The 26883-nt window shown below is 42.6% G+C and overlaps 1 protein-coding gene and 1 long non-coding RNA gene across 8 annotated transcripts in view; one reads left to right on the plus strand and one right to left on the minus strand.

The window, feature by feature from the left end:
* The window catches only part of ANKS1A (ankyrin repeat and sterile alpha motif domain containing 1A), a 179562-nt gene that overhangs the window by 21023 nt on the left and 131656 nt on the right, over positions 1–26883 (plus strand). The gene's annotated exons all lie outside the window — the stretch shown is intronic.
* On the minus strand, positions 12584–25459 carry LOC115295793. 2 transcript variants are annotated; one of them, XR_003910576.1, is made up of 3 exons: positions 25217–25459; positions 14276–14523; positions 12584–12825 (listed from the first exon to the last, which is right to left on the minus strand). It is a non-coding gene; the product is annotated as an uncharacterized LOC115295793 (long non-coding RNA). The 2 variants fall into 2 exon arrangements; XR_003910577.1 differs by lacking the exon at positions 25217–25459 and adding an exon at positions 15635–15698.

The following is a 26883-nucleotide window of genomic DNA, read 5'->3' on the forward strand; positions in this document are numbered from 1 at the left end:
GGGGGGGGGGGGGTGTTCTGCTTTGAAACCCAAGGACAATGGCAGTGTCTAGCCAGTGCAGTTAGAACAGAAGTCTCGATTGCAGCCTCTAATCTACTGGGGGACACAGATGACAGAGGGACCCTGGGGGAATCACAGGAATGAAAGACAGGGATGGGAGTAGGGGCGGGGGCAGCTCTAGGTGTCACAGAACTGTGCCTCCTAGAACTGAAGTCTGAGTGGAGTATTAGAGCTAATAGTTGTACATGCAAAGAGGGGGTTAAATAAGGGCCCTTCTGAGCTGGAGAAGAGAGTGCTGTGAGTGCAGGGAATGAATAGATGGAGAGCTTGGCACATTACCGAAACTGCAGGTAATTGGCTGGTGGAAGGAGGGAGGGGGATGCTGTGGGTGGGGAGAGAGTAGCTGAGATCGTAGGCACAGGTGAGCCCATTATGCCCCTGTTACGGAGCTGGATTTTATACCAAAAGTCATGATGGATTTGCAGTGTTAGAAGATAGCATCAGTTTTTTAGGAAAAGGAAGGGGCGGGGTTTGAAATTGACTAGGAGTACAAAATGATCCAGGCCAGTGGGTGGGGAGAGGAGGCCAAATTGGAGAGCTATTCAGGAAGTCAATGAACAGGAGTTGGTAATTGTTAATTTGCAGTCGAGAGGTTGATGACTTAAATAGAATGTTACAATGTAAAGCGAAGAGTGGATTTTTGTAGAACTAGAGTTTTGTAGGTCATAACTGAAGTGAAATACTTTTTTCCCTCTTCAGCACAAGGACAGTGGTTGCTTTAGAACAGCCCCATTACCTATTTTGGGGTCACATAAGTTTGTAGATGGAGACCTATAGCTGTATCACTTTTTAAAAGGCAGATCAATAAATCTATCTTTTGGTTTGTTGTCCTTTGTATATTGTGATGAAAGGTAAGGCTCCCAAGTGGGTATTTTCAGAGAAGACCCACACAAAGCCCTGAACCCATGAATTGGGGGAGGACCTGGTGATGTGGAAAGAAGAAAAGGCAGATGTTAACTCCTTTCAGGATTTGTAGTTATTCATTTTACTGTGACAAGTACTTTATTTACAAACCAGTGCTTCTTGTGAAATGTATAAATTTGATTCTAAGGGTTTTATAAAGTTGAAAGCTAACTGTCTTAGCTTTGGCCTGTGTGTGGTCTGCTAAAATAAGTCCTCTGTGTGCACAGGATAGCAGTGAGGGGGATCCTTAAACCCACAGGGCTATTATCTAGGTGCCCAGGACTTCCTTACTCAATCCTCAGCCTTAACTATGAGAATGTGTCCTTTTGAAGCTCAAGGACTAAGTGCATAGGATTGGAAACTTCTAGAAAAGGCAAAATAAGCTGCCCAGGCTTTGTGATTGGCAGCTTCTGGAGTCCCAACCCTGAATGGTCATTAAGAAACCCAAACCACACCCTTTATGCTGAGAGGAAGCTTTTCTCTCCAGTCAGCCAAAATTCAGCCGTCTGCCTGCTGCAACTCCCAAATTTCCCGTTTTTATGAGTCCTTGACAGTTGAGAGGAAGGATGGTGGCTGGGGCAGAGAATCCTTATTCAGATGAACAGAAGAGAAATGGCCATTTGGCTTCTGAGCCTTAGATAAGAAAACTGCTAGGTACATTTCTTGCGTCTGGAATCTCTGTGTAGTGCTCTGGGCCACCACAAATCTCTACTCTCCAGCTCTCAGGATGTGCCCGGGGACTGTTAATGCTTTTACAACAACACAAGTTCTTACTCACCCAGCGATGTTCATTTCAGCTTTGAGTTGTGAGTTAGCAAGCACGCGAGGTGTGAAACAATTTATGGGCAACTTCAGTGCAGTGTTATGACAAAATCTAACTTTCATATGCTAATCTGACACCTTTAATCGTATGCATGATCATTATTGTGCTACCTGGTAATTAGCTCACATAAGTGACTAACAGTCTTAAGCCTTACGCGGCCTTATCAGATTTTCACAGTTTCTTGTTTATTAATTTGTTGGCTCTTCGGCATCTATAATTAACCTCAATGTCCGCATTTTACGCTGATCCTTTATATAGTCTCATTGTTGGCATGCCCTGGATCCCTTATGTTAAAACATAGAAGTCTGGGTTCTCTTTCATAGAGCCCTCTGAAAGGATAGGGTTGCCCTCGCCCCCATTCTGTCTCACCCAGCCTTAGCCTCAGAGCAGCTCGTATGGCTTCTTTCTGATCTCCGGTATTCTAGAAGTCTGGGGTCTTCAGGGAGTTGAAACTCCAGACCTTGAGACTGAGTGGCCTGCCCAGGAGTAGGAGAGCCCACTGTTGGAGTGAGAGACCCCTTCACACCTGAGAGGAGTTGACACACATTTTATTAAAGAGTAGGGATTGAAAAAACTGAGAATTTCTCACTTAGCAGATAGTAAGGATTTGCTAGACATTTATTTATAGAATGATCTTATTCTACTGCAAAGTTGATTTTAGGTTAGAAGAGTGCACTTGTAAGAATACTTTAATATCTTGGTAAGAGGTTCATTGAAAAGAGAATGATACATTTTAGATGGATTGAGAAACAGAATTGGCATTGAGGGACGTTTTTGACCCGCCCTTGTGTATCTGTGTGGCATGCCGTGATGGGTGGCTCAGCGTTTGGCGGTGAGATGCAGAGCCTTTTGTTGTGGTCCTGCTGGCTGAGTGTGTAGTGCCGATTTTTATGGTGGTTAACCACTATTTGGTTCCCTAAGGTTAGGTTTCCTTTCCTGTACCTAACGAATGCTATCGGCCTCTGTGGAAGTGAACTTCGTTCCTTCTTCACACGTTTTACTGAATTTCTATTCTGTGGGGGGTTCTGTGCTAGGAGCCAGGTACAGAAAGATGATCAAATATCTCGATTTTAAACAATATCTTTTGCATTTACCTCTATAATCTTATTTATAAGATATTTATACACTGTCCCTGTGAAATGCATAAAGACTTCTCATGTACCCATAATACAGATATGTAATCTGTACCAATCTTGAACCAACTTGTTCAAGGTTACATATCATAAGAGGGGCTGAGCTGAAGCCTTGGTCTCTTGACCCCTAACTATTCAATAAGTAGGAAAGACTAAATAAAACAGCTTTTGGATCTAAAACCCAACAATCAAGAAGGATAGCATCTTTCTAAAGAAGTTTATGCTGACCTTTTAAAAATTCATACAAATGATTTTGAGACTGTATTTTTTGAAAATGTGGTAATTAACGAGATTCAGAATTTAAGCAGTAAATTTTAAGGACTCATAGTTTGCCCAACAAAAACATTCATCAGTTAGTAAATCACCCTAATGAACCTAGAATGATTTAGTTATCACCTTTTGATTAATATGGTGCTTTCAGAAGTTACTGTTCAATGTATTTAAAAAATTTTTTTTAACGTTTATTCATTTTTGAGAGACAGAGCATGAGCAGGGGAGGGGCACAGAGAAAAAGGGAGACACAGAGTTTGAAGCAGGCCCTAGGCTCTGAGCTGTTCGCACAGAGCCCAGTGCAGGGCTCGAATTCACGGACCACAAGATCATGACCTGAGCTGAAGTTGGATGCTTAACTAACTGAGCCACCCAGGCACCCCTGTTCAAAGTATTTTTTAAATTGAGAGGTAGAAAGATTTTCCCCTCTTTTTATTTAACTTTGTTTATTCATTTCGAGAGAGAGACAGAGAGAGTGGGGTAGGGGTAGAGAGAGAGAGAGAGAGAGAGAGAGAGAGAGAGAGAGAATCCCAAGCAGGCTCTACACTGTCAGCATGGATCCCGATGCAGGGCTTGAACCCACAAAATGCAAGATCATGACCTGAGCCAAAACCAAGAGTTGGCAGAAACCAAGAGTTGGCCGCTCAACCAACCGAGCCACCCATGTGCCCCTGTGTTTTTCTTAAGATTGGAGAGGAAACAGTTTTGAAAATTCTGTTAGCCAGAATTGAGTTGGCCAGGATGAGAAAAACAGAGTTAAGGTAATGTGCTGGCCCATTTTCTTGTGCAGCTAGAAATCTCCAGGGCCTAATAGTCATTTTAGGTTTATTTTGTGAAAAAGGCCTTTGGGCTCCTTGTGTTATTGACTCTTCAGTTTTTGAAGAATTTAAGAAGGAAAATGTCCCCACAAGTGAAGTGAGAGGAGAAGAGTATTACAACATTGCATTGTGGACTCTAAAACAGTTTCCTGGGGTGCCTGGGTTGCTCAGTCGGTTGATCATCTGGCTCTTGATTTTAGCTTGGGTCATGTTCTCCCGGTTTGTGGGATTGAGCCCCGTGTCCGGGCTCTGTGCTGACAGCATGGAGCCTGCTTGCGATTCTCTCTTCTCTTTCTACCCCTGCCCTGCTCGCTCTCGCTCTCTCTCTCTCGCTCTCTCTTTCTCCCCCAAATAAATAAATAAACATAAAAAATAAATAAAACAAAAGAGTTTATTGAACATAGGCCTGACCAAAGTATCTGAGTCTGGCAACAGGATGTGTTGTAGAATCATTTCTCCTGGGTGGTCTCACTGAGGGCTTCTGGCAGCAGCAAGCAGGGGGCAGAGGTGACCTGGAGTGGTTAGAGAGTGGGACCTTGAGGCCTTGCTGAACTGAGGTGGTTAGTTGTATGATCTTGGCAAATTGCTTCATTGCATTTTTTCAGCCATAAAACGAGACAGTATTTTACTCTCCAAGCGAATTTGTGGATGTTACGTATCTAGAGGGCCCTTCTGTTTCTAGCTCTTTACATACATTGATTTCTGGGATCATTGGAAGTCTGCCTTGCCCACCAGAATATACATTCCATGAAGGCCAAGGCCTTCTGCCTGTTTTGCTCCTGTGTCCCCTGTGTCCCGGCAGTGGCTGGAGCTTAATAGACACTTGGTGAGTGAATGAGGCCTACGGTTAGTACCGTAGAAGCTGGAGGAGAAAATGTAGACGTGCTGTCCACAAGCATAGATCTGTATTTGTTAACATCTTGGAGCTTCAGATCTAAGAGGTTTGGTGTTTTTTGCGTGTATTTTTCTTTTTTCTTTTTCTTTCTTTTCTTTTCTTTTTTTTTTTTTTTTTTTTTTTTTTTTTTTTTTTTTTTTTTTTGTCAACGAGGTACAGTTTAGTGTATTTCCAAGATTTCCTTCCAGAGAGTTTTCTTCTTCTACTTCAGTTTGATTGACGGAAATGTAATAATGAAGGGAAGGAAAAGCCTGGCTGTGGTTTGGCTTTGAGGTGGGCTGGAATGTTCTTGAAGCCCTGATCCCTGAGCCACTCCATGTTGTCTGGGATCCCATCTTCTCCAAGAAAGTATTTGGTTCCAGAACCGAGCTGTCCTGTAGTGTGTTAAAACCCTCTGAAGAATTTGGGAGTAAAGGAGCATCATGTCTACATCTTACTTGTTGACACATTGAGGAGAATGTGGGCATGAAGGTTTATGAAAAGGGGAGACCAAAGCCTTAACCACAGCACACTCTTCCCCAAATATCGCTGAGCTGGAGTTAAAATGTTAATTAATATGAAAATGAAATTACTTTGGATTGAGGCTGCTGCTTCCTCTGTTCTCAATGGAGCCTGCTGTGGAAGAATAATTAGACAAAATGCTCTCTATAAAGCCTCTATTTTAAGAAGAGTGATTCAGAGAGGAACCCAGGTCCAAGAAATGTTCATCAACAAACAAAAACTGATTTGCCAGGTTTGCCAGATGTCACATTTTAAAGAAATTTTTCTTCATTTGGTCTCTTATAAAAGCCGTCGCTTTGCCTCTGAAATATGCTCTGGCCCCCCTCCCCAGTTTCAGAATGTTCTGAATCCCATCTCTGCGGGTCTTGTAATTCTGTGGGGTTTAGCTGGGGATTGCATTGCATAAAAACAAGGGCAAAAAATATGGCCTTATTGGATTACAGATTTGGGGGAAATTTTCGTAAGTTCTTTAGTATACTCTATCTTGGTGTTTCATGCAACACTTATTAAACACCAGCTGTAAACAAACACTGCTCCTTGTTCGTTAAGGCAGCAAGGAGCAACAGTCATTGTTGCCGGCAGTGTGGTTGTCCCGCATTCGAGGTGTACCCTGCAGCCCCCCTGCCTTGCATGGAGTAATAGGGTAGAATGGCTGTAGTTAAAGCCATTTTACAGTTAGAGACATGGGTCCTTCTAAAGGGCATCTCTTTTTTGGGGGCAACGTATTCCTCATTTGATTCACGATTAAGCTGATCCCTGCAGCCCTCTCAGTGTCCTGTGTGCATTGGCAGAGGAAGAGCACGGGGGAGAAGGAAGTGGGGTTTAAGGAGCTCGCTCAACAGCCTGTCCCTGCTTTGCCCCAGCTATGGCAGCCAGGGCCACCGAGGGAGCACTCTTGGCTGCGTGGAGAGGCTCTTCCTGTGTCGTTTGCAGAAAGGCAGCTTTCACTCTTCTGCGATGTTTTCTTTTGCACCTTTTCATTCGTTGTGACCCCTTTGCTTTGCATCCAGTCAAGCTCCCCTGCCCCCCAAATGTTCCAAATTACCTATCAAAGTCCCTACAACCGCTGTGTAGCTAGATCGACTTGGTGTTAGAAAATCAGAATTTGCGGGGCGCCAGGCTGGCTCAGTTGGTTAAGCATCTGACTTTGGCTCAGGTCATGATCTCATGGTTTGTAAGTTCAAGCCTCATGTTGGGCTCTGTGCTGAAAGCTTGGAGCCCGGTGCCTGCTTCAGATTCTGTGTCTTCCTCTCTCTCTGTCCCTCCCCTGATCACACTCTGTCTTGCTCTCTCTCAAAAATAAATAAAAACATTCAATTTGCTTTAGAATGCAGTTGAGGAGCGCCTGGGTGGCTCAGTCTGTTAAGCTTCCAACTTTTGGTTTCTGCTTAGGTTGTGATGTGATCTCAGGGTCATGAGATTGAGCCCTGTATCGAGCTTGGAGCTGAGCATGGAGCCTGCTTGAGATTCTCAATCTCCCACTCTCTCTGTCCCTTCCCTGCTCATTCTCATTCATTCTCTCTCTCTCTCAAAAATAAAAAAATAAAGTACAGAAGAAGCAGCATTCTGCCCTGCTCCATTCTATTTGTGAAACTAACCAAACATCTGATGGTGTGTTGCAGGTGATCTTTTGGGGTGGAGGTTCTTTGCTCTCCTTCCGCCAGGGACTGGGTAGAGAGGAAGGGACATCTTGTCCCTACAGAATCCACCCTTGACTGATCTGGACCCCCCTTCTTGCTTACTGGCCTCTCCTCGGAATCTGAAGCCAGGAGACCCCTGGACAAACTGGGCCTCCCTTCTCCACGCTGTGGCTGCCCTGCTTAGGGAATCAAGGTGTTTCTGCTCTGGCCAGGGTCACGACAGTTTTTGAGGGTAGAGCTGTGGGCAGGAGCTGATAAGCTACTTCCAGAACTCCCAGACCTTATAGTCTTTGGAGAGAGGAAGAGGCAGCCTCTGGTGACCAGCTGCCCTCCCCCAATCTGGTAGCACAGATCTTGGCTCTTCCTCACCAGGCTTTTTTGCTTCCCTCAGTGTTTCTGCCTCATGCCCACTCCAGAAATGTTTCCTTGTTTCTTATTCTGCCCTCTCTACTCTATCCCTAGAACCAGCCCTGAGTTTAGCCATCATTGAAATCAAAGAAACCCTTGAGAGTTTGTGGGTGTGGAATGCCTTCTAGTTGAGAACCAAAGGGTGTTGAATTCCGTGCAGTTGTGGATTGGGATTGGTGGTTCCATTTTGAAGGCAGGCATGACTTGGGAGAGGCAGTGTGCATAGTGCTCAGGAGCACAGGTTTTGGGACCCATCGGCCAGCTCTCTGCATCCCGTGGGTTATTTAAACTCTCTGCCTCAGTTTTCTTCCAAAATGGGACTAATGATATACCTCCCACCCTCCAGGCATTCTTATGAGGATCTTTAATGAGTGAAGAGGTTTTGAATAGTACCGGACGCATGGTATTATGCATGTTAAATGTAAGCTTTGTAATTGTCCTACAGGGTGAGTTTTGGGGCTGCTCAAATGCTGCCTACAGGTTCATTCCTCACGTGCCTTGGTACTTTCTTTGTGGAAGATTATGGTGAGGACGAGAAGGCCACAGGAGCTGTCTCTGGACCAGTTTCACAAAAGCCATTGCGTTTACTAGCACACGGTCGCAAGGGCTCCTTGAAGATGGTGACTCAGTCTGTTTCCTGAATTTTGCAGTCTCCCTAAAAGTATTCCGTTGCCTTCTCATTTGTTGAAGGAAAAAGTTGACTACAAGCATGAAAACAAGGGTGTTTTTTTTTTTAACAGAACACCATGTAACTATGGGATATTAAATGTGAATTTAACAAGTTACGGTGTCATTTTGAACTTGATACACACCTTAAAAAACTTGATTCTGAGTATCTGTTATAATTGGTAAACTCTCATGTTTCTGGTTCTTTATGCAAGAAGTTAGAAGTTAGTACCTTGGGAAGTTTCCCTGAGGAGACTGTTGTCTCTAGAGAAAGTTAAATACTGACTTGGAGCACCTTCTCATCAGGATCGTGGCTTGCCCTTGAGTCCAGCCCCTTTAATGTGTCTTAGAGGCTTTTGCAATCTGGCTTGTTTCTCTTTCTTCATTGCTCCCCACTGTTAGCTTTGCACTGGATTCTTCAGCATTACTTAATTGAACAAATATTAAATAAGCATTTGCAATTCCCTTGAACCTGGGCCCTGTGCTGACTTGCATCTAGAGCTGCACACATGCCTCAGCCTGCAAAACATTCATGTTCTGATTTTTGATGGCTTCTGTTCTCACCTTAGAGAAAGCAGTAGGCGTGGTCGTTAAGCGTCTAGACCCTGCAGTCAGGTTGTGTGGGTTCAAATCCCAGCTCTGCCACTGGCAAGTGGTATGATCTTGGGGAAATTTCTTAACCTCTTTGTTTCTTCTTTAAAATAGCAGGAATAGTAGCAGCTGTCTTGAGGCGTTCAGAGAATTACAAGAGGTAATCCCTAAGTGCACTTAGCATGTTCCTGCACATACTAGCTTCTCAGCAAGTGTTAGCTGCTGCTGCTGCTGCAGTTGTCTTGGTCCTCATAGGTCACTTCCTGCGGGAAGTCTTCCAGCTCTGCAAGCAAAGGAGGGCCTTTCCTTTGTGCACCCAGAACCTGTTCTGTAACTTCTGGTGTTGAATTTATTATGCTGTGTTGTAATTTCCCATTTGCTTATTTCTACCCACCTCAAGCCCTGTAAGGTACTTAAGGCCTCTTTCTTGGCCACAGTTGTATCCTCATTGCCTAGTAGACATTATTCCTTCCTCTCCCTGCCCTGAGATGTTAGCGTAGGGGTTTTCCTCCTCCCTCTCCTCCCCCTTCATCCCCCTCTCCCTTTTTTTCCTTAAGAAAGGAGTCCGTAACTAAATTCTATTGATTCCTTTTTTTTTGTTCGTTTGTTTATTTATTTTGAAAGAGAGAGAAAGAGGGCAAGCGCGCTCGTGCAAGCGAGGGAGAGGCGGAGAGAGAGGGAGACACAGATCTGAAGCTGAGCTGTCAGCACAGAGCCTGATGCAGGGCATGAGATCATGACCTGAGCTGAAGTAGGATGCTCAACCAACTCAGCCACCCAGTTGCCCCAAATTGCTATTGATTTTTGATGAATGGGTCTGTCTGCTTGCCCGTTTTGTGATGAGCCAGGAGGTGTCAGCGTTTTCCTGTTCCCTCAGTAGGGCGGTTTTTAAAGATGTATCAAGGTTTGGGGATGAAAAGTCACATTCATTAAGCCTCTTTGTACTAGGCTCTTTAGATACATTCTGATTGAATTCTCCTTCAGCTTCTCTTGAGGTAGGTATGAATGGACTCTTTTAAGAATTGTGTAATGTGCTCAGCTTAGTAAATGTCAGACTTGGGCTCTAAACCTAGGTCTGTCTGGCTTCATGGAACATACTATTTTTGTCCTGTGCTCTCTGCCTTGCAGAGGACTTGTCAGCTGTTTTCCCTGCCCTGTTACCATCCCAGGGCGTTACTGCTGTTTCTCTAAGTAGCAGTACAAGTAGACTTCAAAAGTAATCATTAATGGGATTGATTCTTTATGTTGGGAAGATACTAAGTTGGATACAATCTTATTTTGAGCAACTGCAATACTTTAATAGCACAAAACATGGAGACTATCAAACAGGCAAATGAAGATCCTGGACAAAAACAAGCTTGGGAACATGAGGGAGGAGAGAGAGCAGAGAATCGTCTATTTTTATAGCTTCGTTTCTTAGTTTGTCCAAAAGTTAAAAATAGAATTAATCATGCCCTCTAGGCCACCTGTATCTCTGGTTGGTACAAAAAACTTAGTGTATCCAAAGGATGGTCTGTATAAAGACTTTCTAGCAAAATAGGCCATTTGTCAAAGAACAGGTTTCACTTCCCTTCTGAATATTTTTTTTTTGAAGCAACAAAACACAGATGGGCTTGGAAGCTAAGGTTTACTGAGACCAGAGATGATCTAAGCAGAAAGATAAGCTAATGAATCAGAATAATACAATGTTTGCTTTTTACTCTGAGAAGCATTAGGGTACTGGCCCTATGTAACATTGTTACATTTTCATTTTCTATTTGCACATTGTAAAAAAACAACAGAGTAGGATTGGCATGCTCCTACGTGATTCATTAGCACCCACGGGCAGAGCTGTTCCGGTGCGATAGGCCTGAGGACTCACATGGCCCCTAAGTCCTCTTCTGGTTTGTTCAGTCCCTCACCCAAACTGAGGGCGCAAGGACAGCTCACGGGAGCCTCCAAATGTAGCTGCTGATGAAAGTCTTGGCTTCGAAAATACCGAAGGCTCCTTCTACTCTGAAATTCTGTAAGAACTCTGAAGATAAGGGAGAAAGTAGAGAGAATCTTTGTTGTTAATTTTAAGTCCTTCACACAATGTTCACATCTTTTAAATGTTAACATCTTTAGAAAACTTTATTCAAAATCTTTTTCTTATGTTAGGTGTCTGTGTGATGACTTATAGTTTCAAAAAGCCCAAGTACGACTTAAAGCTTTCTCATCAGAATATGGCATACGTAATGACTTATTTATCGAGACAACTGCTGTTTGGTATGTACAGTACCTTGAGCCACCTTGGGAAGAAGTGGATGGATCCATCTAGTCAAACTAGCAGACTCACTGTTGTTGTCTAGTAAAGGAATCAAGGACTTTTGTAAACAAATGTCATGGGCATTAGAGGTTTGTCGGAAGACTTAGAAGAACCTATCTAGTTAGATGTTCTGAATAAATCAATACTCTCCTCCAGGTTGTTACATGCAGATCGTTAAAAACATTGTTTCTTGCTTGTTTCCTATTTGGATTATTCCCCCTAGTTTGTGTTGTCCATGTAATTGATATTCTTTTTTGACCGAGACTCTGAAGGTAAGTGTAGATAGAGGGCCAGAGCAGCTAAAATTTCAAGCACACTTACTGTATTTGAAGTACTAATGCTTTATGTTGAATCGTCATGAAACCATATGAATGGGTACTGATATCCTCATTTACAGATGAAGAAACTGAGCCACAGAAGGGCAAAGTAATACATTCGAGGTCAGTGAGCTAGTAAGTGGAGAAAAGCTGATGGTTGCCCTCAGGGGCTGTGCAGCGAATGGGTAGGGAGTCTACTTGTGTAGAGAACACTGATTTCCAAAGTTAGGGAAGGACAGGAAAAACTGAAATAAGATGGATTTTGGACATTGGGACCCAGTGAAGCCTTTTTCCTCTGTTCGGTTCTCTGTTCTGACTGCATCTGAAGGTGGTGGGAAAACCTGATGGAAAGAGAGCAGTTGAAGACGCTGCTGTAATAATGTTAATAGCACATAGTGAATGCATACGGGGTGCCAAGCACTGGTAAGACATTTCCTGTTATGTCTTATTTAATTTCACATTAATTCTTATTTAATAAACTTAGAGTTTAAGCCACTTGCCCACACTCAGGAGGATGCTATTAAGTTGTATAGTTTTAAACTGAGATCTGTCCAGCTACATCACAGATATAATGGAGTAGGGGGTTGTGGGGGAGCTGGAGTCAGAGAAGGGAGGTGGCTTTCTTCTTCTGAGATCCTAGGAAAGGTTTCCTCAATTCTGACAGAAAGAGGAAGATGGTCAGCTCTCTGATTCTTAGTTAAGTGTGTTGTGCCCAGTGTTGGGCTCCACACCGCTCCTCACAGCTTTGTCCTCAAAGAGCCTGCAGGCTGTTTGAAGGGTGTCTGCTGTCCTCTTCTTCCTCCTCCTCCCCCCCCCTCCTCCTCCTCCTCCTCCTCTCCTGCTTCCTATTCCCTCCTTCCTCCTCCTACTTCCTCCTCCATCCTCGCTCTTTTCTTCTTCTTCCCTGCTCATCTTTTTCTTCTCCATGGCTTCAGACATCTAGAGGAGGTTTTAAAAAAATGCACTGTGAATGTTGGCTTGGCCCTGCAGCCTCCCAGGTTCTGTTTGTACTTGGCATTGGATGGAGGGGTTTTTGGTGTGTGTACTTTTCTTTTCTCGTACGTTTATCGATGTTAATATGAACCATTCAGCCAGGTCTATGAAGTCTGATAGAAATTGGTCAGGGTTTGGTTTTAGATACACTTTCCTCTAGCTTTTCTTTTGACAGAATCCTTATTCATTTATAAGTCCCAGAGACCTATGTCCTCAGTACTCACTATAGTACTCACAAAGTTGTTGAAGATTTGCACACACCCTTTTTTTTTTTTTTTTTTTACTTCAAAAGACTTCTACAGTGGTGAGCCTAGTTGCTTTCAAAAAAACCTTCTACAAGTGCAGTTTCCTGTTTTTCCCAGCTTTTAACCCTTCCTGAAGGAGACATTCTTCGGGGGTAATTTGTTAAGTTTCATGTTTCTCTTCAGCGCTGCTATTTCTGTATGTGGTTTGGGAACCATTGGCACAGGGACCTTCGGGTTTCCAAATGAGTGGCTCCTGCCATTTCGAGAAAATCCATCTGAAATGATCAAGGAAGTGAAGGAGGAGGCAAAATGATTAGAGAGACAAAGGCCTAAGAATCTGTTACCACATTTATTAATGTTATCTGATTTTAGAAGAGTCTTAATTGCCTTTAGTATCGTTTTTATTTTTCTTACCTAGTTATACCCATCTTTTGCCTCTTTGTTGTTGAAGACTAAATTTTTTAAATTGGCAACTCAACAGTTACTCTTATGTTTATTTCTTTTGGTCTTTTAAGTGTCCTCATATTTCTTCCTTGCCTTTATTTACAAGAGAGACGTAAGGCCTGTATGAATTACAGTTTCACATTGCTTTTTTCGTTTTCTCAGAAGCCTTGACTATCTTAGCAGACTCTTGATTTCTTTCCTGTCCTCTGTAAATGATTGTTTAAAAATAAAACCCATTTGTTTTGGACCTTCAGTAAACTCTCTTTTAGTGCATTTTTCTCCTCCTAGTTTCTGCTTGTAGAATGGTTTTCCTGAAGTCTTGTATGGCAAATGACATCAAGGGTACAGGGAAAGGGAGTCTGGTTGGTCCCCGGCTATGACCAGATAATGAGCATATAGTTAGACCTTGCGGCAAAGGCCTTTACACACTGTATATGATGGCAGGGTAAGCCTGTGGGCCCAGGGGTAACTGAATCACCTTTCTAGAGAAATTGCTGAGAAACCGTGGAGGGCTTAAGGGGTAAGACATGGAGGAAGAGCCCTTTTTTTTTTAAAACCAAGAATTAGAGGATCTTATGCAGGGTGATTTTAGTCCATAGAATTCTGGGGAGGTCTGTATGTGGATTGGAAAACTGAGAGAAAAGTAATTTCAGCTTGAAGCTGGGTTGGGTGGATGCTCTCTGGGATTCATACCAAACAGAGCTTACTTTAGTTTCTGGAGAGACGTGATTATCAACCAGAGGGGTGGTCCTCCCTACTCCCTGACACCAGTGATGATTGTTGTCACACCTCAGGGGCGGGGCGTGGTGCTACGGCATCTAGTGGGTATGGAGCTGGGGTGCTATAAACATAGATGGTGCGCAAGACAGTTTCCCCAAACCAAGAATTATCTAGTCAAAATGTCAGTAGTGCTAAAGTTGAGAAACCCTGCTTTAGAGAGAGTCTTGAGGGATTCTCATCAGGAGTGGATTCGATTAGGAAGTAAGGCTAGAGGAGGCTGTAATAAAAACCTCACCTCTTTTTATAAGTAGTAACATGTCCAGGCTACTGTGAAGCAAAACTATGACTAAGGTTGTATTTTTGTGGCTCTTGCTCTGGTGTGGTTTATATCGTCTGATGATCACAAGTTATAGTAAAGAAACCTTGATGTTTCCAGCCACTGGTGTGCTGCTACCCTGCAGAGAACACAGGGGAGCAGTGCTCACCAGTGGAGTGGAGAACATTCTGGAATCTTGGACTCTGCCAGGCATGCTCTGGGTGGTAGCAGCTTGGGAAACTTACCTGTGATTGTCGAGAAACTTCTTTGAGGGCCACTTATGGCCTCCCTTGACCATCCATGCCTTTGATTAGATGTGTTAAAGGAAGGAAGACAGTCCCTCAGCAGTTTCTAGAGCCTTCTGAAAGTCCAGTGTTCCCAGTCTCTTAGAGCCATTCCTCTTGGGGCTACTGATGTTAGATGTATGATCTCTGTCCCTGGACTTACTGAGTGCAGGGATGGGAGAATGCTGATGATGCCGAAGATCTTGTCTCTAAGGGGACAGCATCATTTTAGTCATAATTTCCAAAATGGAACCTTTTGAATTGTTTTATGACCCCTTTTAATTTCTGTCATGCAATTTATTTGAATTCTTAAAACAAGTATTTCTCACTGTAGAATCCCAGTGCAAAGTGTGTAGATGAAGAGACAAAGTGTATTCTGTCTCCATACTTGAGGTGGTTGTTTATACTGGATTTTATATTCATGTTAGTCGGATGTTGGCTTACATCTAACAGATGACCTGTTCCCCAGGTCCCAGCCTCCCGGGAGGGGAACAGCGCCTCTTTCAGCTGCTGCTAGGCACCAGAATCAGTCCCTGACTGGGGGCTTGATGTCATTTCTTGTCATCAGTTACCAGGTATTAGCTAATGTGCAGCTTTGGGAATGGACTGCAGGCCATATAGGCATGGATCATGCCAGCGAGTAACTTATAATCATGGTGCAGCATGAAGCAGTGTGTAATTATCATATAGGGATGAGTTCAGGCTCTGGCGCCAGGTTGAATCCTCACTCCAGGGCAGATTCTGGGCTAGACAGCCTATCTGTGCTTCAGTTTATCCATTTGTAAAACGAGAATAATTCCATCAGGCTGTAAGGATTAAACCAGCACAGAACATTTAGAATGATGCCTGGCACATGCTAAGTATTCAGTACTGGTTTGTTGTTGTTGTTGTTGTTGTTGTTGTTGTTGTTCCCAAAAAGTGTTGTGGTACAGGATGTGAGCATTAGAGGAATTCAGAGGAGGAGGTGAGGTGAGGGAGGCACACCTCAGGAGAGGCTTCATGGGTAGGCCTTGACATGAGCTGAAGGTTTGAGTCACACAGAGAACAATTTCAAGGGGAGCAACATGCATAAGGATGCAGAAGTAGGAAGGGACATGATGTTTCTAGAAGCTGTAGGGAAACATTAAGGTAATGGGAGCTTAGATTGAGGTATGTGATTTTGTGCATGGGAAGTGGGAGAGATTGATGAATTATAACACTAATCTAAAGATTAATTTTCGTAGAGGGGTGCCAGGGGCCATTTGGGCCACTAGGGATTTCTGAGCTGTGAATGACGTAAGGACCTGGAAATTCAAGCAGATGAGTCTTTGGTGGACTTACAGAATGGGCTGAAGTGAGGAGAGTGACAAGGGCCAGAAGCTGTTCTGTTAGTGCGTCTCATCTGGGCCAGCACTAAGTGATCTCAGTAATAAAGAGAAATGGGTAGTGTAGGCAGGTTTTCACATGGTACTAACAGAGAGGATTTGATGACTGATGGAGACGTGGGAGGACGAAGTGCAAGGTGACCTGAGGCGTCAGTCCTGTATGAATGGCCGTGCAGAAATCTGGTCAGAGAGAGAATGGAGAGGAGGAATAGTTTAGGGGAAGGTTTCATGACAAGCAAGAAAGGAGTTACGCCTTGGAACCAAGAGCAACGCTAAGAGCAATTCCATTCCCCAAACAGGTGGCTTCCTGTGGGCTACAGCAGGGCCCAGACTTGGCACTTGCTTCTTAGTGGCTGCTGTTCAACTTTACTGTCAGTTCCCCCAGACCCTCTTGAGCACAGACTTCTCGGAGAAGGAGAATCAGGTGGTATTTGGGTCACAACCCTGTTGTCCCTGCGGGAACGTCTGAGCACCGATTGAAGTTGCAGATACTATCTCCTTCCTTGTGTTCACGAAGCCCAGACTTCTGCTGTTGCAAATCTCTGTAAAGCCCTCAGCCACCGTGGTTAGGCACGGTTGATGATGTGATTGCTTCTGAGATTGCAAAGGAAGAAACACAGTGGAAGAGGAGAGAAGCCTTTTTGAGCTCCAAGCACCACAGGATTATCTGAAAGGTCTCAGATTTTCATGCGTGGAGTCCCTCTCTCTGGAGTCCTCTGTCACAGAGATGACACCAGCCTTGTTAAGATGAAGAAGAGCCCTGGCTTCCCCCAGGCCAGATCTCTAGCCTCAAAGCCCAAATAAAAGCCTTATCCCAGCAGGGGGAGGGGGAGGGTTGGGCTAAGGACCTTCTCCATGTTTGCTTTGTTTCTGTCGTCATTTTCTGAGCAGTTGATGTCTGCCCTCCCTTCCCCCACTGCTTTGTGCTCCACACTGTTCTAATACTTTCCAAGTTCTGGCTTATTTAATCCTCGTGACAACCCCTTAGGAGGAGGTCCAGTTATTACCCTGTTTTATAGATGAGGAAACTGAGGCACAGCATGGTCGAGCACTTTGCCCAGAGGGGCTCACCTAGTAGTGTGACTGGGGTTCGAATCCTGGCAGTCTGGCTCTTGCATCCCTGCTCTGTTACCTTGCTTCCCAGTCTCCCATCAGTGAGCTGGGGCTGCCGTTTTTAAGATGGCATTTTCTTTTTCCTCTTTTTGGTTCTACTGAGGAATTTGTTTTAGGAATGCCACGTGGTAACATAAGAGCGAATTGGTGCTTTTCTGAGTCTGTAGACTTGGTGTGAACACTTGGTGGACCCGCTTATTAGCTGTGTAACCTTGGGCAAGTCACTTAACCTCTTCGAGCCTCAGTTTTTTATTAAAAAAATTTTTTTTAATGTCTTTTTTTAAATTTTTTGAGAGATAGAAACAGTGCGAGCCGGGGAGGGTCAGAGAGAGAGGGAGACACAGAATCTGAAGCAGGCTCCAGGCTCTGAGCTGTCAGCACAGAGTCTGATGCAGGGCTCGAACCCACGAGGCTCATGACCTGAGCCAAAGCCGGATGCTTAACCGACTGAGCCACCCAGGCGCCCCTTCGAGCCTCAGTTTCTAAGTTCATGTAATAAAGATAAGATTTGTCATGAAGATGTGAGACAGGTTTTGTAAAGTGCCTAGTATTTAGTGATTGGCTTTGGGGCTTTAAGCCCCCAGGATTCGAATCCTAGCCACGCTACTAGGTGAGCAGCTCTGGGCAAGGTGCTCAACCATGCTGTGCCTCAGTTTTCTCATCTATAAAATAGGGTAATGACTGTACCCTCCTCAAGGGGTTGTTGTGTAGAGGGGGGAGGGAGCTATCGATGAAAGATAATTAAAGAGAAAAATCTCCTTCATGCATATCAGAAGTCATTCCACACCAACATGGGGAATAAGCCAGAACTATGTGGAAAAAAAATCGGATAAAAGTCAGGCCGAATAGACAGGGCCTTTGCAGGTGTTTGAGTCTCATAACTAAAAGTAATGGTCATAACCTGAAACCAATGTAACATTGTGCACCAAATATACTTCAATTGAAAAAAAAATTTTTTTAAATAAAAGTAATGGTTAACCAGTATGATCTTTACAATAAAGAGAGAGATAAAATATTTCAAAAGAATAAAGAAGGGGCACCTGGGTAGCTCAGTCAGTTAGGCGTCCGACTTCAGCTCAGGTCATGATCTTGCCGTCTGTGAGTTCAAGGCCCACATCAGGCTCTGTGCTGACAGTTTAGAGCCTGGAGCCTGCTTCAGATTCTGTATCGTCCTCTCTCTCTGCCCCTCCCCCGTCCACACTCTGTCCCTCTCTCAAAAATAAATAAACATTAAAAAAAAGAATAAATATGAAAAAAACTTTAAGCAAAGTGGCAGATGGCTAAATATTCCCATGACAATGATAAAAAACAAAATGGTCCCCCTAGGATAGATATCTGGATGGTTACTTCTTTCTCAGTGCTTTTTAGAGGAGGATTTAGCAGTGGGATGGTAGATGCATCCCTCCAAGGCTGTTCTTGGAGGTCAACAACATAAGTAGATAAAGCACAAGAATGTAATGGAGAGAGAGCTTCTGTGAGAAGGAAGGTAGTAAATGGATGGTCCTGGAGGCAATGGGAGCCTGGGGCTGCGGAGTCCAGCAAATCAGGGTTCATACTCTAGCCCTGCCACACTCTGTCTGTGTGACCTGGGCAGGCTGTTGAATTCGTCTAAATTTTAAAACAGATTCCTGTTGTAAAACAGGGATGCTGACGTTCTGCACAAAATTGCATTAGGGTTGATGGACATGACCTGTGGCGGGCTCTAATTGTCTCCCCTTTCTTTTGGCCTTCCTCCCTCTTCTGCTGGTCTCTAATGAAGCCAGATTCTTTGCCTTTGCACAATTTCCTGTCATGGAAATTAACAGCAGTTTTGCAACTTAGGAAAGTTAGGTCTCCCAGGAAGTATTATTTGCTTCATTCCCATGATGGCAATGACCATTGTAGCCAAGTCCCCTCCCTAGTTGGTCCACTACCCATCAGAAGTGACCCTTCTTCTTTATTACGTTGGTCTAGGGAAGGGTTTTATGGTTATCTCAAATAAAAGCTTGGACCTTCATGCTTTCTTAGCTCTGAGATCTTAGAAACAAGTTATATCTTTGTAAAGAAGAACCCCTGAGACCTCCCCTTCTTTTTTTTTTTACTCCAAACAAAATGGCCCTATTTCATGGAACCACCAAATCTTCAGAGGGATTTAAATCTTATAAAATCTGAGTGACTAAAATGGTTGAAGGAGGGAACTGCTGTACCTTTTCTTCCAGCCAGTCTGGGGTGAGGGCTGAAGTCAATTGCTGAGTTTTCTTTCCTTCGTTTAGGAAAGTCCCCTATAGCCTGCATGCAAGATGGGGAAATCCACACTCAGATGAATGTATGACAGTAACACCCCTTTCTGTTCTGGACACTTCCAAAGAGCTAAAGGGTGGGAAATTGCTAGAAGATTAATAATAAGTGTGAGTGTCCTTTTCTGGATTCATAGTATATTATTGTTTTTTTCTGTAGGATCTCTATCTTTTGCAATAACATTTAAAAAAAATTTATGTATTTACTTTTGAGAGAGAGGGAAAGCACAAGTGGTGGAGGGGCAGAGAGAGAGGGAAAGAGAGAGGAGCCCAAGCAGGTTCCACATTGTCAGCACAGAGCCTGATGTGCGGCTTGAACCCATAAACCTTGAGATCATGACCTGAGTTGGATGCTTACCCAACTGAGCCACCCAGGCTCCCCACAATAACATATTTTTAGGAGTGAATCTGTTGCATTTGTAAACTAGAGACTCTAGGAGAAGCACCTTTCTTCATTTCTGTAATTCCACAATATCCCCTGTGCTGAACAGGTAGTGTTGAATAATAAGACTCAACATTTTACCATTCTCACACTCATCTTTTTTCTCTATTTTACCTATTATTTTCCAACTGAAGAATCCTTTTGCATACCTAATCTAGGTCAGAGGTGTGAGTCTGTATTCAAAGTTAAATGCACATATATTGCAGATACAAGCGTGTTACTTTCAGACAATCAGTGGCTTCTGAAGAAGGGATGAGGTGGACTGTTAGAGGCTGAGGCCTCCAGCAGTCAGTTGGAAGACCCTGGGTAGAACTGACAAAAGGTTAAGGTCAAAGAGAGACTGGAGAATCTGGCATGGGATTAGGCCTTCACTTCAGTTCTGGCCTTTCTCCCCTTTTGGCCATGATTTTTTCATATAGAAGATAAGGGAGTTGGTTTGGATGCTTTCTCGGGTCCCTTCTAGCTCCAAGGCTTCTGATTCTTAGCATCAGCCTGTATCAGAGAGAAGACAGACATAGATTCACATGCCATGATGTGGGTGTGTTACTCTTGTCCTTACCCTGGTCATATCTAGCAGTCAGATAGTGTGTGTTGTTTTTTCTTAAGCTTTATTGGGATATATTTCACATACTGTAAAATTCACCTACTTGGAGTGTACAGTTTAGTCGTTTAGAGTATAGCCACAGAATTGTACAGACATCACCAGAGTCTTAATTTTAGAACACTTTTATTAGCCACCCCCCAAAAGAAACTCCCCTACACATTTGGATGTACTCCCCATTTTCCTCCAGTCTCCCGAGACAACTACTAATCTTTCTTTCTCTTTGGATTTGCCCATTCTGGACATTTCACACAAACAGAAGATCAAAAGAGACAATAGAAGAAACCTGAGCAGCCTGGTGTTTGAAATAATTAGAAAAAGTGATCCACACCAGGCTGGGTTGTGACTAAATTCTTTTACTTAGCATAATGTTTTCAGGGCTTATCTATGTTATAGCAAGTGTCAGGACTTTGTTCTTTTTTATTGCCAAATAATACTCCATTGTATGCATTTGCCACATTTTACTTATCCATTCACCAGTTGGCAAACATTTGGATTGTGTCCATGTTTTCATTATTATGAGTGATGCTACTTTGAACATTAATATACCAGTTTTTGTGTGGGTGCAGGCTTTCGTTTCTCTTGGGATACTTTCTGAGTTGTATGGTAGCTCTATTTGACTTTCTCAGGCCCTCCCAAATTGTTTTCCAAAAAGGTTATATCATTTTGCAGTCCCATCAGTGCATAAGTGTGCCGGGTTTTTCCCATCCTTGTTAACTCTTGTTATTGTCCATTTTATTTTACCCATCCTCGTGGGTGTAAAGTGATTTTTTAATATGCTTTACCCTCATGGCTAATGACATTAAACAACTTTTCATGTGCTTATTAGCCATTAGCTCTCTTCTTTGGAGAGATATCTATTCAAATCCTTTGGCCACGTTTGAATTGGTTATTTTTATTTTTACTGTTGAGTTAGTAGAGTGAGTCCTTTTTGGAAAGTTTAATTTGGCAGTATAGAATTTAAATTTGTGTCAGCATTACTTTGTGAGACTAAATGTCATTGGTTAAATGGATTTTTTTTTTGAAGTCAGCTATTAGAAATAGAAGCCTGAAAAGATTTTAAGTGCACGACGGCAGAGGGGTCATGCATAGAGTGATGGAAAGGAGATTGTTTTGGATTTATACATGGAAAAACTGTAAGTTTTCTGGAAGCAACTGCCTGCCCTTCCTTCAAACACTTGACTTCCTGTGATATCCTATCCTTGCCTGGTTTCTTTTGACCCTTTTATGGCTTTGAGTGACATCTTCCAAAAGCATTTTCAGGGCTAATGATTTTGAAAAATACTAATGATTTAGATGGACATTAATGCAATCAAACATTATTTTCATTTGAGTATATTGTAGGTTAAAAACATGTGGCAGTCGGGCGCCTGGGTGGCCTCAGCTGGTTAAGTGTCCCAACTTCGGCTCAGGTCATGATCTAGCGGTTTGTGAGTTCAAGCCTCATGTTGGGCTCTGTGCTGACAGCTCAGAGCATAGAGCCCACTTCTGATTCTGTGTCTCCCTCTCTCTCTGCCCCTCCCCTGCTCATGCTCTGTCTTTCTCTGTCTCAAAAATAAAAAACATTTAAAAAAATTATTTTAAAACATGTGGCAGTCAACAACTGATAATTTATGGCTGTTATTCCAGAAATTGTGGCTCTCGACTAGTATACTATGATATTTGGAGGAATGAGCTGGAGAGATGGAGAAGAATGGAAGAACCAACCAAATAACTGTATTTTGGAAAGTTGAAAGCTTTGTTTTTTTCTTTTACTCCCCTTACAAATTGAAGCATTTTCCAGAGAGCTGATGAGGACGGAAGGCCGCATTTAAGTTCCCAGGATGCTTACAACACTGGGTGAAATTGGTTTTTTATTCACTGAAGTCTTTGGAGCTTGCCTAGAGCGTGGTTAGCTTTAAATTATTTTGGCCTTACTCAAGGACCCTGTCTAGTTATTGTTCCTTTTCTCATTTGCATGTGCATATAGCTTAGGGGTCTCTCCTCCCCCACCTCCCACAGCCCCACCTCATTCCCTCCCCTGGGACTTAACGCAAGGGAAAAAAATCCTTGCAATTTTGCCTCTTAGTAAGTGTTGGAAACTGGGCTTCAGGACAAGTTGGCTCTGGCTCAAGCTTCCCTTGCTCTTACACATGTGAAACCTGTTTCTTTTGGCTAAGGCATTTAAAGAAAAAAAGTGTCTACATCTCAGCAAAAACAACCTTGTCTTACTCTCTTCTCTTTCCCTTACCCCGCTTCTCTTAACCTTGTTCCCCCTTGTTCCTTCCCAATTTATTTTATAGGACTGCCGCGGGTCACTTTTTTCAGTTATTTCAAACACTGGGGCTGATCAGGTTTCTTCTTTCTTCTGTTTTTATTGCCCTTAGAGCAGTGACCACGTGAGGCCATTTGTGTTCGCTCTAATACAAGAAAATCTTTTGAGTTCTGTCCTTTGCATATGCTTACGAGATCTGACTCCATTTTCATGGTTCTCTGCCTGGGGATGGGCTGGTTATACATTTTTAAATGCCCCATCTTCTGAATCAAACGTGGGAGTACCTAATGTGAGTTTGCATTAAAAACTGCTGAGATTAAATGTGGAGCTGGGACTTTCTGACTTTGTTGGACATTGTTGTTGGTACTTGAGTTTGTGAAAGGAAACTGCTTCAAATAAGTGGGCTCCTCATTCCTGGAGTTTTCGTTGTCTCCTGTGTTTAAACTGAATCCTGGAAGTATAGAGCATTTGAAATGATTACATGCTGTTAAAAGCCCCGCTGGGTAAAATACACACCGGCATTTTTAATAATAAAAGTGGCATTGACACTTCCTAAGTACCTCTGGCCACCAGCTGTGTAAGGAGAACCTTGAAAGAAGGGAGGTGCAAGTTACTTATCTAAAATAAGTGACTACATGGGGTGCCTGGGTGGCTCAGTCGGTTAAGCTCCGGCTTTGGCTAAGGTCATGATCTCACGTTTTGTGGGTTCCAGCCCCGTGTCGGGCTCTGTGCTGACAGCTAGCTCAGAGCCTGGAGCCTGCTTCGGATTCCATGTCTCCCTCTCTTTCCGACCCTCCCTGGCTCACACTGTCTCTGTCTCTCAAAAATAAATAAAAGACATTAAAAAAAATAAAATAAGTGACTCCCTCATGAAGTGGTGATGGGGTAGGCATGTCCTCAGCAACTGGGAAGGGGGCTTCTGGAACTCCTCTGTAAAGTGAGTGTTGAAGCCCACACTATTGGGAGAGAGGCAGATGAGGAAAACCCTGAAGTTGAAGAGGTGGTGCACTTTTGGAGAAAGGCTAAATTTTGCTGAATCAATGGAGGTATGAAGTAGTGAAGAAAGTAAGATTGGGAAATAGACGTTGTGGCTGGACCACACAAATCATCATTCCTTCACTGAGTCATTTTGACCTCATTTTGAAGGCTAAGGGGTGCCATTGAAGGTTGATTGTGGAGTAGCTTAGTAATGATTAGTCTCTGGCTTTAGGAAAATTTATCTGGCAACAATTTTTACAGTGTTCATAGTAGGGAGACTTATTAGGAGAAGGTGCTAGAGCCCAAACTAAGCCTGTTACCTTGTAGTCTAAACTGTTCTAGAATTTGGTCTAATATATTTCATGGTCTAAAATATATCATATATATATTTTTTTTTCATCAGGAATGCATCTTTTGATTTTAGTAAGAATTAGTTCAGAAGCCAAAATACATTTAATCTGTTGTCATTACTTTTTAAAAAATCTTTTCAAATTGCTTTGGAATTTGATATAGTTGGTGGCACTGTGATTAGAGGGTCATAGGACCATGAGAAAATGAAGTTCATGATGAGTCTAGAAGGAAACCAGCAGTTTTCTTTGTCATTGAATTTTCTAATACATACCGTTTTAAGTGATGGTTTTACATCCTCCTCTCCTACCTTAACCTGTATCTCCCTCTGCAGTGACCTCTCTTCCGCTTAAGGCTCCTATTGACCTCTCCTGTTCTTTTTTCCTTCCCTCCAAGCTACTAGGAAAGCTTTGATGCCACTTATTCATAATTAAATAAAATGCATTACTTCTCAACCATTTTTAAAGCATATTTTAAGCCATCTATTTCTAATTGCAGTTTAATAGGCTTTTTTCTTTTTTTCCTTATAAGAATTTCAGGCATCAAGCAAATTGGGAACAATCCTTTTAGGCCTATTCAACTGGTTTAAAAAAATCAATTTTACTTAGGCTTTTCTAGAATTAGGGGGCAGGGGAGGTCTCCAATATCTTCCTCCAAAAGAGCTGTCTTTTCCCTTGGGGAATGGAGTGAAATTGCTCTATGGAAGAGGCCTATGTCATTGTCCTGGCCCTGACACAAATCATTCTGTTCTTCACATACACAGACATCTTCCCCCCCCCCCCCCGCCGCCACCCGTGGACGAATGTCTGTCACATGCCTCTCATGGCCATGGACTGTGGCATGTATATAACATACTCATTCCTTCTTCTCCCAGAAGTGTTTGTGTCGCATTTGAATTTTTATTTTTTTTACTTAGTTTTGTTTCCTGACTTCTGGGATACCTTAATGATCTTTACATTATTGTTTTTTGTTTTTCCCTCTCTGGGTTTGGAAGAGTCTGACAAACAAATATGTCTTTAAAATTCATCTCATAAATAACTACAGTGTTAGAGTATAACCAGTTGTCCTGAGAATTATGACTTTTTAAAAAAAAAACATTTGATTATAGACTGTATAAGGGCTTAGTGCACTGTTTTTTAGGTGCTTTGGAGGTGAGGTGGCTTTTCTGAGGTGTAGGGGAGCCGGTTAAAGAATACCTGCCTTTATTAGTTTTTCCAATAATTGGAAAGAGTGAAATATACAGTCAGATGGTTGGAGATAGAAATACCACTTTTATTAGCAGTAAAGGTGGTAATTGTAGCCTTGATCTGCAGCCAAATGAGCTCACTCACTTTAACATCTGAGGTGGACAGGTTTACAGACTAATCACCAGCAGGGCTGTGGCAGAGCCCTTCCCGGAAGAGCAGGCTCTTTACCACTGGGGATGGGACAGATCAGAAGGCACGCCTCCTGCGGACAGGAGATGGAAGGAAGTCTCTTTAACAGTTTCTCAGAAGTGAGTTCACAAATCATCTCAACAAACTCACCTGATCTGATCCTGTATATTTCCTCAGACTTGTGGAATTCGCTTGCAGATCTTGTTGATTTAGGTTGCAGTATGCATTTTATAAGTGTTTTTATCATAAATTAGTCCAGTTTGTCTTGGCAATATTATGATAGGCACTGTGGTGGAGTATTTAGTTGCCTTCTGCTATATGCTTTCAAGCAATCCTAAATAAAAAGTATTTGCAGGACGCCTGGGTGGCTCAGTCGGTTAAGCAGCTGACTCTTGATTTTGGCTCAGGTTGTGATGTCACAATACGTGAGATGGAGACAGAGCCCCACATCAGTCTTGAGATTCTCATTCTCCTTCTCTCCCTCTGCCCCTTCCCCACTCGTGCACACTCACGCTCTCTCTCAAAGTAAATAAACTTTAAAAAAAAGTATTTGAGAAAATTCTAAGGTCAGTTAATGCTTTGCATTATATAGTATTTGTTAATGGTTTCCTCATTCTGCTTAGAAGAAATATCTGCAAAGTATATGAAGATACAAAAACCAACCACAGCAAGCTGCTCCCAGCTCTTGTGTGCTGTGGTGGAGGCCTCCTGAGCAGCCTTTGGAGGAAGTGCTGGGGTGTAAGCATAATGAGTTTTAGTCAGCTTGATCCTGGTTAGATGGCCACTAATGCTCTCATTTTCAGATTTGACTTCGAAGGGACTATTCTCTTATCTTTTGAGCCAAGAATAGTCCTAAGATAAGCAGCTATGTGGATTAAGAACAGAGTGTATTTTGCACCATCTGCTGAGCACTTTGTGTCTCTGAAGTTGAGATTGCACAAAGGGAGCTCTGGAAAACAACCGCCCATAAATTTGGAAGATAATGAAAAGATTAATTATACATTCCTTATCTTGCCGAGCACCCTGAGTTGACCGATACAGTTCACTGACCTGAAGATGTATCCGAGAAGCCTGGAATGTGCTGTTTCACACTGTTTCTCTTGAGAAATGTATTTAATCAATGTGCAGAGCATTGAGGGCAATGCTTGGTGCGACCTTTATCCTTAAGGCACCAGTGGGAGTCTACATGTGATACACACAGTGAGAATAAGAATTTGGAGGAAGAATGGAAATGAGAGATGATTTAATTTCTATCAGTCTGTATAACTGAGAAATATTTTTTTTGGATGATGCTTAGTAGACAGTCTTCTCTGTACATTTGATACAAAATGGAGCCAAGATTGGGAGCGCTATTGATCCTAACTTTTCTAACAAAAATATAATTTTAAAATTATTAAAATAATACATCTTCATGATGTGATAAATCAATACAGAATCTATAGTGTGTTCCTCCCTTCAGTTTCTCCAGTTCTATATGTTCTATGTGATATATATGTGTGTGTGTATATATATATATATATACACACCTGTATATATATTTTTAGATTTTTTCCTATGTTTTACAAATGTAATTCATTTTTGTTTTGATTCATAATCTGCAAGCTGGGTTTTTTCATTTAATGTATCTTTGACATTAGTTAAGGAAGTTCTTTTTTAATATTTATTTAGTTATTTACTTATTTATTTTGAGAGAGAGCTTGTACAAGCATGAGCTGGGGAGAGGCTCACCCCTAAAGGAGTTTAAAAAAAATCACCAATGAGTTTTGAGTTCACACATATTTTATATCTAATGAAGGGAACATATGGTTTTTCTTCTT

Source organism: Suricata suricatta, chromosome 7 (genome assembly GCF_006229205.1).
Source record: "Suricata suricatta isolate VVHF042 chromosome 7, meerkat_22Aug2017_6uvM2_HiC, whole genome shotgun sequence".
Taxonomy (NCBI): Eukaryota; Metazoa; Chordata; class Mammalia; order Carnivora; family Herpestidae; genus Suricata; species Suricata suricatta.